At 30.0% G+C, this 10183-nt stretch overlaps 2 non-coding genes across 2 annotated transcripts; both read left to right on the top strand.

Moving 5' to 3' along the window:
* Positions 1–1926: 1926 nt before the first annotated feature.
* LOC128292079 (small nucleolar RNA Z199) lies at positions 1927–2008 on the top strand. The gene has a single exon (XR_008282064.1). It is a non-coding gene; the product is annotated as a small nucleolar RNA Z199 (small nucleolar RNA).
* A 65-nt stretch (positions 2009–2073) lies between these two features.
* LOC128292075 (small nucleolar RNA SNORD18) lies at positions 2074–2152 on the top strand. Its single transcript, XR_008282060.1, has one exon. It is a non-coding gene; the product is annotated as a small nucleolar RNA SNORD18 (small nucleolar RNA).
* The last annotated feature ends 8031 nt before the right edge of the window (positions 2153–10183 follow it).

The raw sequence follows: 10183 nt of genomic DNA, 5'->3' as shown, positions 1-10183 counted from the left end.
TTAAATGGGGCTCGGTAGTCGTATGTAGTTGGATATGCAACCGTGTATACATGTAGCAAATTTACAATTCATGCATATTTCAAAATAAAACACATAATCACAATTTAATCACACGAACTTACCTCAATAAGTATATGTAGATACTAAGGCGAATAATCCTAGACTTTCTCTTTGCCTCGATCTAACTCTGTACGAGGTCTGACTTGATTCGGATAAATTTAACTCAATTTAATATATAACTTATTCAATTTAGCCCAAATTCATATTTTGGAAAAAATATTATTTTTCCCCTATACTTTTAATTTCTTTGCAAATTAGTCCCTAACTCATAAAAATGGAAATTCATGAAATTCTACCATAACCCACAATGGCCGAATATCAGTTAGGTCCCATAATGCTCTATATTACATTTATTTCACAATTTCACCATGTAATATTTTCTATTTTTCAATTGAGTCCCTATTTGACAATTTTACCAAAAATCCCTTTACAAAAGTTGTTTATCTAACAACAATCATCCATTTTCTATCATCAAACTTCAAAACTCATGTACATGCATCAATGGAAAAACCCTAATAGTTTAAAATTTTCACAATTAGTCCCCGGGCTAGCTAGATTAAGCTACTACAATCCTGAAAACATAGAAATCACAAAAAAAGAGGACAAAAATGCATACCTAATTGAGAATATAAGGATGGCCAAATGTAGCTTCAACAATGGCTACTCTTTTCTTCTATTTTCGGTTGAAAAAGGATGGAAGAAGATGATAATTTGTTTTGTTTTATTTATTAGAACTTTAATTACTAATTACAAAATTTTACCTTAAAAATTTATTCAAATTTCAATAATGTCAAACCATTTAAATCCACTATCAACTCTAATGGTCTAATTATCATATAAGGACTTCTAATTTAAAGTTCTATAGCTATTTAATACCTTTAGCTATTAGAATTCAACTTTTTTCACTTTTCACGATTTAGTCCTTTTTATCAAATTGAACATATAAACGGTAAAATTTCTTAACGAATTTTTTATACGGTACTACTATCATTCTGTAGGAAATAGAATAATAATAAAATAAAATTTTTGACTTGGATTTGTTGTCCCCAAATTACTATTCGATTTCACTAAAATCAAGTCATTACAATGTTCTTTTACATGAACTTTAATTCCATGCGAAATTTGATATAATAATATTATTTCAATGTAGTTATACACATAAAACTTTAATTACGTTTTAAAGGTATACATGAAACTTTAGTTTTATTCAAATGTTCAAATTTAAAGGAATAAATACTTCAATTTACTTTTATATTACATATATATGAATCTTTGTATTGCAATATGTATTCTTAAAATAGTGTTATATCAATAATTATGTTAGTTTTTATAAAAAAATTAATTAAATTAATATTTTATTTATAAAATTATTCGAATCAAAGTTCATATATAATATTGTACATTAAACTAAAAGTTGACATGTAATCTTGAAATTTATCCCAAATGGTATATGTATATAAAAGGAAATATGTACTTTGAATAATTAAAAATAATATGAATAAAATTCATTATTTTGATATAATATGGAATTTCTTAAGATTTTAAATTTTAATAAGATAAAAATATTAAAGAAAAAATATAAAGAAAAAGAAAATGAAAGATAAAAGCAAGCCTTCAAAGAAGGCGTGCCAAAATTTGGAAACCCAGTTAAGCCGACGACTATCCGGAAGGCCCAAAGACAAAACGGACCGTTTAAGTTTAGGGTTTATTAAAACTCCTCAATCAGTTCTATAAATAATTGCCAAAACCTAAAGCCTTTACCAATCTTATATATATTTTTTTATCTATTCTCCTCATTAAGGGTTTCCGGCGTTCTCAGTTTCTTTTCAAATGTAATGTAATTTCTTTTTAATTTCGTGTTTTATTGATCAATTGATGAGAAAAATAAAACTGCAACAATATGATTGGATTTAATCCGTGATTACTTGTATTTAAGTCTCTGATGATCTTTCTTATTTATATCTCTTGAAATTTCTTCGAAGCGAATATATATGATTTCTTTTCAAATATTTTGAGATATGATGAGGTTTAATTTGGTCCGTGTTTCTGATTAAACAGTGACCGACAATATTATTAACCAAACTCTGATCTCAATAATGCATCATTTTTATTTTGGCTATTTTGAGCAGAAATCTTTTGAGAAATAATTAGAGTTAATTTCTTATGTATTTTTTTTTCATTTTTTGTGGATTAATTGCTTTTCTGAAAAAAAAAAAGCTTCTGCTATGATGAGTTATGGAACTGAGTTGAGATTTGAATGTGAACCAAATCCTCATTGGCAGCCGGTGTATATATAAGATTTGATGTTATCATTGGCTGCCTAGATGTGTAGGATTGAGTTGTGTTGATTTTGAATATTTGGAGTTTGGATTATTATATTTTTTATTCAAAGTTTTTTGGATTTTGACTTTGTTAAACTCAAGGTGCTTTCATATTTAGAATTTATAGGTTTGAAAAATCTCAGATTCAAATTGGTTTTGGTTTAGATTATCATAATTGTTTATCATATCCAGACTAATTCTGATTTCGATTATCATATTTTTTATTTGAAGTTTCCTGAATCTGGACTTTTCTAGACTCAAGCTACTTTCATATGTAGAATTTTTAGGTTTGAATTTCCTCATCGACAATGGATTTCTGGTTTAGATTATCATATTTTTTTATTTATTTGAAGTTTTCTGAATTTGGACTTTTCTAAACTCAAGGTGCTTTAACATTTAGATTTTTTAGGTTTGAATTACCTTGGTTCTCGTTTAGATTATCACATTTTTTATACCAAGTTTTTGATTTTGGACTTTTTAAATTCAAGTGCTTTTTGTTCGAATATTACGCTCGTCTTTTCTTCATAATTTTTTTTGACATATTATTCACAAATATAAATATTAATTAATTTACCTGTGCGAGGTATTAAATAATTGTATTTATTAATAAAAATAAATATTAATATAGAATAATTTAAAATTTTGTATTTAAATATTATTAAAATATGTGTAATTTTAATGAAATATTTTTTCTTTTTAAATTTTAAAACATCATTACAAATAAACTTAAAATAATGGCTAAAATAAATTTTGATAAAAAAAGGGATAATTGTCAGTAACTTATAAATAGAAAAGTTTTGGAGAAAATTTTAATTCAAAATAAATTATAGACTGAAATTTTATACTTTCATTACTTCAAATATCATTTAAGATGTTTTTTAAAGTTAATTAAAATAATATTGTCTTTAATGCCATGTAGTAAGGGAAATTTTAAGGTGAGCTTCACTAAAAATATACTATTTATTGAAAAAAAAAAATTTAAGCGACGTTTTCAAAAGCTTAAGTTTCAGTTCAAGGCCTCTTGGATGTCGGAAGATACTTGTGAGATGGAGGTCTGTCGACTTTGGGAGCTTAGCAGGGGAACAGTGCCTCAACGTATTGAATCGCTAGGTTGTGGCTTGATGGAATGGGCGGATAGGTTAAAAGAAATAAGCGCGAAACTAGGAGATGCTGGAGTAAAAGAGTAAAGGAGTTAAAATAATGAAAATATCTTAGAGCTTTCGGCAAGCAAGGTCGAGTTGAATTTGGCATTGGAAAAGGAGGAGATGTATTCGGAGCAAAGTGCATGTGTTAACTAGCTTAAGCAAGGGGACAAGAATACGAGTTTTTTCCACTAGTTTGCATCTCAAATGAAGCGGCAGAATAAGGTAAAGGGGTTGGAAAGAGGGGATGGGCAGTTTACTACTGATAAGGGTGAAGCTAGCAATATTGCAAGGGAATATTTCATGAAGCGTTTCACTTCGAAGGGTGTTAATATTTCAGATACCTTATTGGAGTGGGTTAATCAATGTATTTCGAACGAGTTGAGTACACGCCTCACGGCTAGGTATGAGATTGAAGAAATCAAAGCGGCCCTAAAGGCAATGGCACCAACTAAAGCCTCTAGTCTCGATGGTTTTCCTGCGCTGTTTTTCAAACCTATTGGCACATTGTGGGACAAAAGGTGGGGCAGTACTGTCTTGAGGTATTAAACGAATCTAATGTTTTTGGAGGACATTAATCATACGCACATAGTACTAATTCCGAAAACCTTTAATCCAACTAGCATGAAGTTTTTTCGCATTATTAGTCTATGTTCGGTCTTATACAAGATTATTTCTAAAATTGTGACTAATAGGTTTCAGAAAGTGCTTAATAGTTGTATTGATGAAGCGTAGAACGCTTTTGTTCCTAGCCGGTTGATTACTTTATGAAATTTTGGAGGTCTTAAAGAGGAAAAGCTATATATGAGTAAGACATATGACAAGGTGGAGTGGGATTTCATAAGGAGGATGCTTTTGAAAATGAGATTTGCAGTAAACTGGGTCGATTTTATTATACATTGTGTTAGTTCGATTTCGTACTCGGTTATTATGAATGGTAAGGTGGGGAGCAAATTTCTCCTAGAGAGGGGTCTTAGACAGAGTGACCCACTTAGTTTGTTCCTAATCTTGATCTGTAGCGAAGGTCTCTCCTCCTTGATGTGCATGGCTAGTCGAAACAGATTGTTAAATGGGGTAAAAATTTGTTGGGGCCTCAAAGGTTTCTCACCTATTATTTGTAGATGATTGCATCCTCTTCGAAGACGCTACAGTAGGGGAAGTTTTAGCCCTAAAACGATTACTTAAGAATATGAAGAAGCGTCGGGGCAATGTGTGAATTTCGATAAATCAACCATTTATTTTAGCACCAATATCGACGAGGGGGAGAGGCAAGTGATATCGAGTTGTCTAGGAGTTCAGGTTGCTACGGATCTTGAATGGTATATAGGTTTGTTGAATATGGTAGGACGTAACAGGAAAACGACATTTCAGGGCCTAAAGGATCGAATGAGATATTGCATTAAAAATTTGTGTATGAGGTCGCTATTGTAAGGGGGGAGGAGGCCTTTATTAAGAGTATTCTTCAAGCTATACCTATGTTTACTATGTATTGCTTTTTATTATCAGCTTTTTTTTGCTCAGAATTAGAACAAATCATCGCTTGGTTTTGGTGGCAAAACTTTGGGGGTAAGCGTGAAATTCATTGGTGTAAGTGGTAAAAAATGTGTGTCGAAACTATTTTTTATTTTGAAAAAATAGGGATAACTTTAAAAAGAAATATGGAGTCGCCACCAATCTTTTTTATTTAGTTGTGATCGGGTCACCTATAAAACATTTTATTTTATTAAAATATTGATTTTGGCCTACGAAATTCAAGAACACGGCTTTGGGAATTGGTTACGTGCGAGGAAGGATTAGCACCCTCGCAACACCCAAAATTGGTACCTAATCGATTAATTAATGTCCTAATGTCGAAATTTTGAAAAGATTTTAAAATACAATTCTTTTAAAAATGTTTGGATATACTCGAATTGGATATTAAGATTCTCTTGCTCCGAAGGAATAAAATATCACATCCAATACGTTAGGATACGACAATTTAAATCCTCAAATCCAAGATCATCTCATGATTCCCAAAACTCATGCATCGAAAATTTCAAAAGTATATTCGATTATTTGGTCAACGGAAAATCGAAACCCAGCATGTTAGGGCATGATTTCTAGAATTTCCAAACACGAAATATTGCTTTGTTTTGAGAAGCTTTCAAATAAGCGATCATAAAAATGGACTTGAAATGCATTTATTCGGTTTATTTGAAGTAAAGAAAATGAAATAATCAATTTTAGGCAAATAAATTAGCAATCTCAATCATAATACACGGAAATGAATAACAAAGTAACAAATATGGAAAATATACATGGATAACATATTATCTGATTATCGACACTAATATAAATATACAAATATGTAGTCAAAATACACCCTATGGTAGTAATCTTACAACATACACTATTTAACATTTCTAAATAAAGACTAATGAATAATACAAAAATCTATTTAAACAATGAAACAAAAAAACTTTTAAAAGGTAATGAGCGTGTTAAAACAACTAATAAAAGGAAGATAAATTTGAAATTGACAACGTAAGAAAAACAATTTAAAAGTAAATTATATGTATATAAAAAATGACACATGTAAGAATTTGAATAAGAATAAATAATACATAAAATATAAAGTTCAACATATAAATGAATTTCAAAATAAGTATTATAAGAAAAATTTAAAATTATTGCTATACAAAACAATTTAAAACTAAAATAAATAAAAATAAAACACAAATTATGTACATAAAAATAATAATGTATGTCCATATAAAATTTAAAACAAATAATGTACATGTTAGAAAGTTTTATCATAAATGAATTATATAAATACAACCATATAAAAATATACAAAGGAATATATATATATATATATATATATATATATATATATATATATATAACAATCTATATAATATGAAATCAATGATCATACAAAATAATTTGAAACAAGATTTATTAAAAACAATTAATAATATACATAAGGTGAAAAACTTAATATTAATAATGTATATATAAAAGAATAATAATATAAGAAAGTGTTTGAAATGGATATTATATAAAAATTGAAATAAACAAATAAAATAGAAATTTATAAAAAAATGAAAATAAAATGAATTTATATATAAAATGATAAGTAAATAAACAAACGAATAAATATTAAATATTTAACTAATTAATTTAATAGTATGATAATAATAATAATAGTAGAAATAATAATAATAATAATAATAATAATAATAATAATAATAATAATAATAATAATAATAATAATAATAATAATACATCTAACATTTAAAAATATGTAAAAGATATAAAATGATAAAAAAATAATAATGAAAGTAATAAAATAAGTAAAGTATTAAATAAAATATTAAATAAACAGTTTTTTTAAAAAATAAAAAAATGAAAGAAATTGAAGTTGTAAAGGGTTAAGGCTTAAATTGTACTTGGAAATAAATATAGAGTACAAATTATAAAATACAAAATTTGACGAAACATGATAAGGATCCAAATGAACGCGCGTGAAAAAGAAAGGGACTAATTGGGAAAATATCCCAAGCCCTCAAAACGCATCGTTCTGATGCGGACCCAAATGGATCACCGGTAAAATCATGGGGCAAAATTGAAAAATAATAATAAATCGATTTGAAAGACCAAGAAAGAAGGAAGGACCAAATGCACAAATTGCCCGTTAATGGAAAACACATGGATCCTCCCCGGGTGGGGTCAACACGCGAATCCGGGGCCTTAAAACGACGTCGTTTTGGAATTAAGAGTGCCGACCAAAACGGCGTCGTTTAAAGTGGCTATAAAAGCAAAAAAAAAAAAAATGAGCAAAAGCTCATTTTTGCCGTGCTCTAAAAAAAAGGAAGGGGGTTTTCTCTCTGGTTTCCCAGGGTCCGGCCATCGAACCAGCAATTGGCCGCCACGGGTTTCGTCATTGTCGACCACCGTGCGCGGTGGTCAGAGCCTAAAAAAACTACTTATTCCAGCCGATAAAAGGTACGTCCTCTCTCTTTTTTTGTATATTTTTCGAAAATATATGTATAATAGATTCAAAAGAAGAAAAATAAATAAAGAAAGTAAAAGAAAACAAAAGACCTTAGAATAATCCCTTTGATCTGCTTGTATTTTCTGATATGCGTTTGTTCGTACCCAATACAGTGTTTTCATTTGGCTTTTATAACCAAATCTAATAAAATATCAAAGAAAGGAAAAAAAATAAATCTATTTTATTTTCCAGCTATACTGCTACTAGATTCTGTTATTGCTGTTTCATTTCTTCTCGCAGGTTCAACTGATGTGGAAATGTACAGAAGTGCCATCGAGGCTGTTGATGGTTGCTACGGCGCATGAGAACCCTAGGGTTCTTTAGAGTGTTTTAATTTTTGGGCTATTTGGGCCTTGTATCTTTTGGGTTAGGGTTTGGTTAGTTGTTGGGCTATTGAACCCTTGTAATTTGGGTCATAATTTTGTAATCTGGACTGTTGACATTTGTTGTTTATTTTGGGTTTATTCTTTATTTTCATCTGGCCCAAAATTGGCCTATTACAATGTGTAGACCTAAAGATTATGATGGTTTAGGTTTTCAGAATCTTAGTAAATTTAATACTGCTCTTTTAGCTAAGCAAGGTTGATGTCTTATTAATGATCAGAGTTCGTTATTAGCAAAATCACTTAAGGAAAAATATTACCTTACTTCAGATTTTTTGCAAGCAAGGTTAGGAGCTTACCCCTCATATACATGGAAGAGTATTTGGTAAGCAAAGGGGTTGTTGTTGGATGGGCTAGGATGGCAAGTCGGAATGGGCCTAAAATAAATGTTTGGGAAGATGCTTGGGTCCCTAGATTAAGACGAAGAAAAATACAAGTTACAAACGACTCTAAGCCTTTTACAACTGTTTCGAAGCTAATAGTGCAGCAGGACAAAAAGTGGGATATGGAGAAAATTACCAATTTTTTTTATCCACTATTGGCAAGGAAAATAATTTGCATTCCCCTTGCTTCGTAAGCCTAGGTAGATGCGATCGTTTGACAAGCATAGTCTTCAGGAGTATTTACCATTTAGGGCTAGTTTGGCAATGCTTTTGAAAAGTGCTTTTGAGAAGTGCTGTGGAAAAGTGCTTTTGAGAAGTGCTTTTGAACAATTCTTCCAAAAGTGCTTTTGGAGCCAGAAGTGCTTTTGAAAAGAAATGCAGAACTGGCCCTTAGAGCGGGTATAGATTATTACAAGGAATCAGGGATGCAAATACAATAGAGGGGGATAATTGCTATACACCTTTTTACAAGAAATTATGGAAGCTAAATTTTCCAGAAAAGGTAAAAATTACATTCAGACGTATTTTCAATAATCTAATTCCTACTTTTTACAACTTGTACAACAAAATATTGGTGGGAGCTACGACTTGCCCAAAATGTTTGAGGTGTGTTGAGACTTTGAAGCATGGGTTTCGCGACTGCTCTTTCACAGTTGAGACTTGGCATCTACTAGATATCAGATGGGAGGGAGTAAGGGAGGACATAAGTTATCAACAGTGGATTCAAAATTTGTTTAACACTCTGCCTAGTAATACCTGTCGAAAGATCGCATGCGCAGTTTGGTCTCTCTAGTCCGCAGGAAATAAATGGGTCCATACCAGAATGTTTACATCGCCACGACAAATTTCGAGTTAGACTATAGCCTATTTGAATAAACTTGATGAGGTTGAAAAGAAATTACCTATCACCAAGATAGGATGTGAGAGATGGAGGCCATCGGAAGCCTGTAACACCCCAAAATAGGGCCTAGGATTTTTAGGGATATTTTAGAGATTTTAGCTTTAGAGTGTTCGGAATTTTGTGACATGGTATACTGGTAATGTTTTTTACTATGATTTTTAGAAAATTAAATCAATTTCTGAAAATGAGTTTTAAACACCTTTAATTTTGGAAAAAAAAGAATTAATTTGTAAAAGAGTCAAAACTTAAAGTTTTTAAAAGGAAATTATACCAAATTTTAAAATTCAACCTATTAAACCCCCACCTACTGCTTATTTTCACGTTAGCTTTCTTCATTCAATTGTTTTGTCATCTCACATTCTCCTAAGAGTCTCTCAATCGATTTTTTATTTCTAAACTATAATCTCTTGATTTCCATCGACATTCAAGCCTTAAACCTCCATTAAATACAAAGAAAAACACCCAAAATCACCATAGTTTTCTCCATTGCCAAGCTTTCAAGTTTTTTGGGTTTTCGATCAAACTTCAAGTTTTTTGGGTTTTCGATCAAACGCTTAGTTTTTCATCAAATAAGGCAATGATTCATCTTCCTATTAGTTTTAAATGTTAATTAGTTTTTAAAACCAAGTTTTTGGCTATTAAATCTCATGTTTTGAATAAAAACTGAAAATTGGGTCTTTAATGATGGATTTTAGATTTTTGCATAAAAACATAGTTTTAAAGTGGTTTTAAACTTGTTTTAACATGATTAGAAGGTTTCTAAACTTACTTTGACATTTCGTTAAATAATTTTTGAGTTTAATGAATTTTCAAAAAATAGCCATAAAACATGTCGAAAAAGTCAATACTATGAATTGAGTATTTTATTATAGTTTAAAGGTTGGGAATTAGTCATAGGTGAATTATAAATGAACGCAATTGATTTTAGGCGAAAATATTGAGTATAGACTGAGATAT

Source organism: Gossypium arboreum, chromosome 4 (assembly GCF_025698485.1).
Source record: "Gossypium arboreum isolate Shixiya-1 chromosome 4, ASM2569848v2, whole genome shotgun sequence".
Lineage (NCBI taxonomy): Eukaryota > Viridiplantae > Streptophyta > Magnoliopsida > Malvales > Malvaceae > Gossypium > Gossypium arboreum.
Note: the sequence above shows the minus strand (reverse complement) of the source record. Positions and strands in the feature narration are given on the sequence as shown.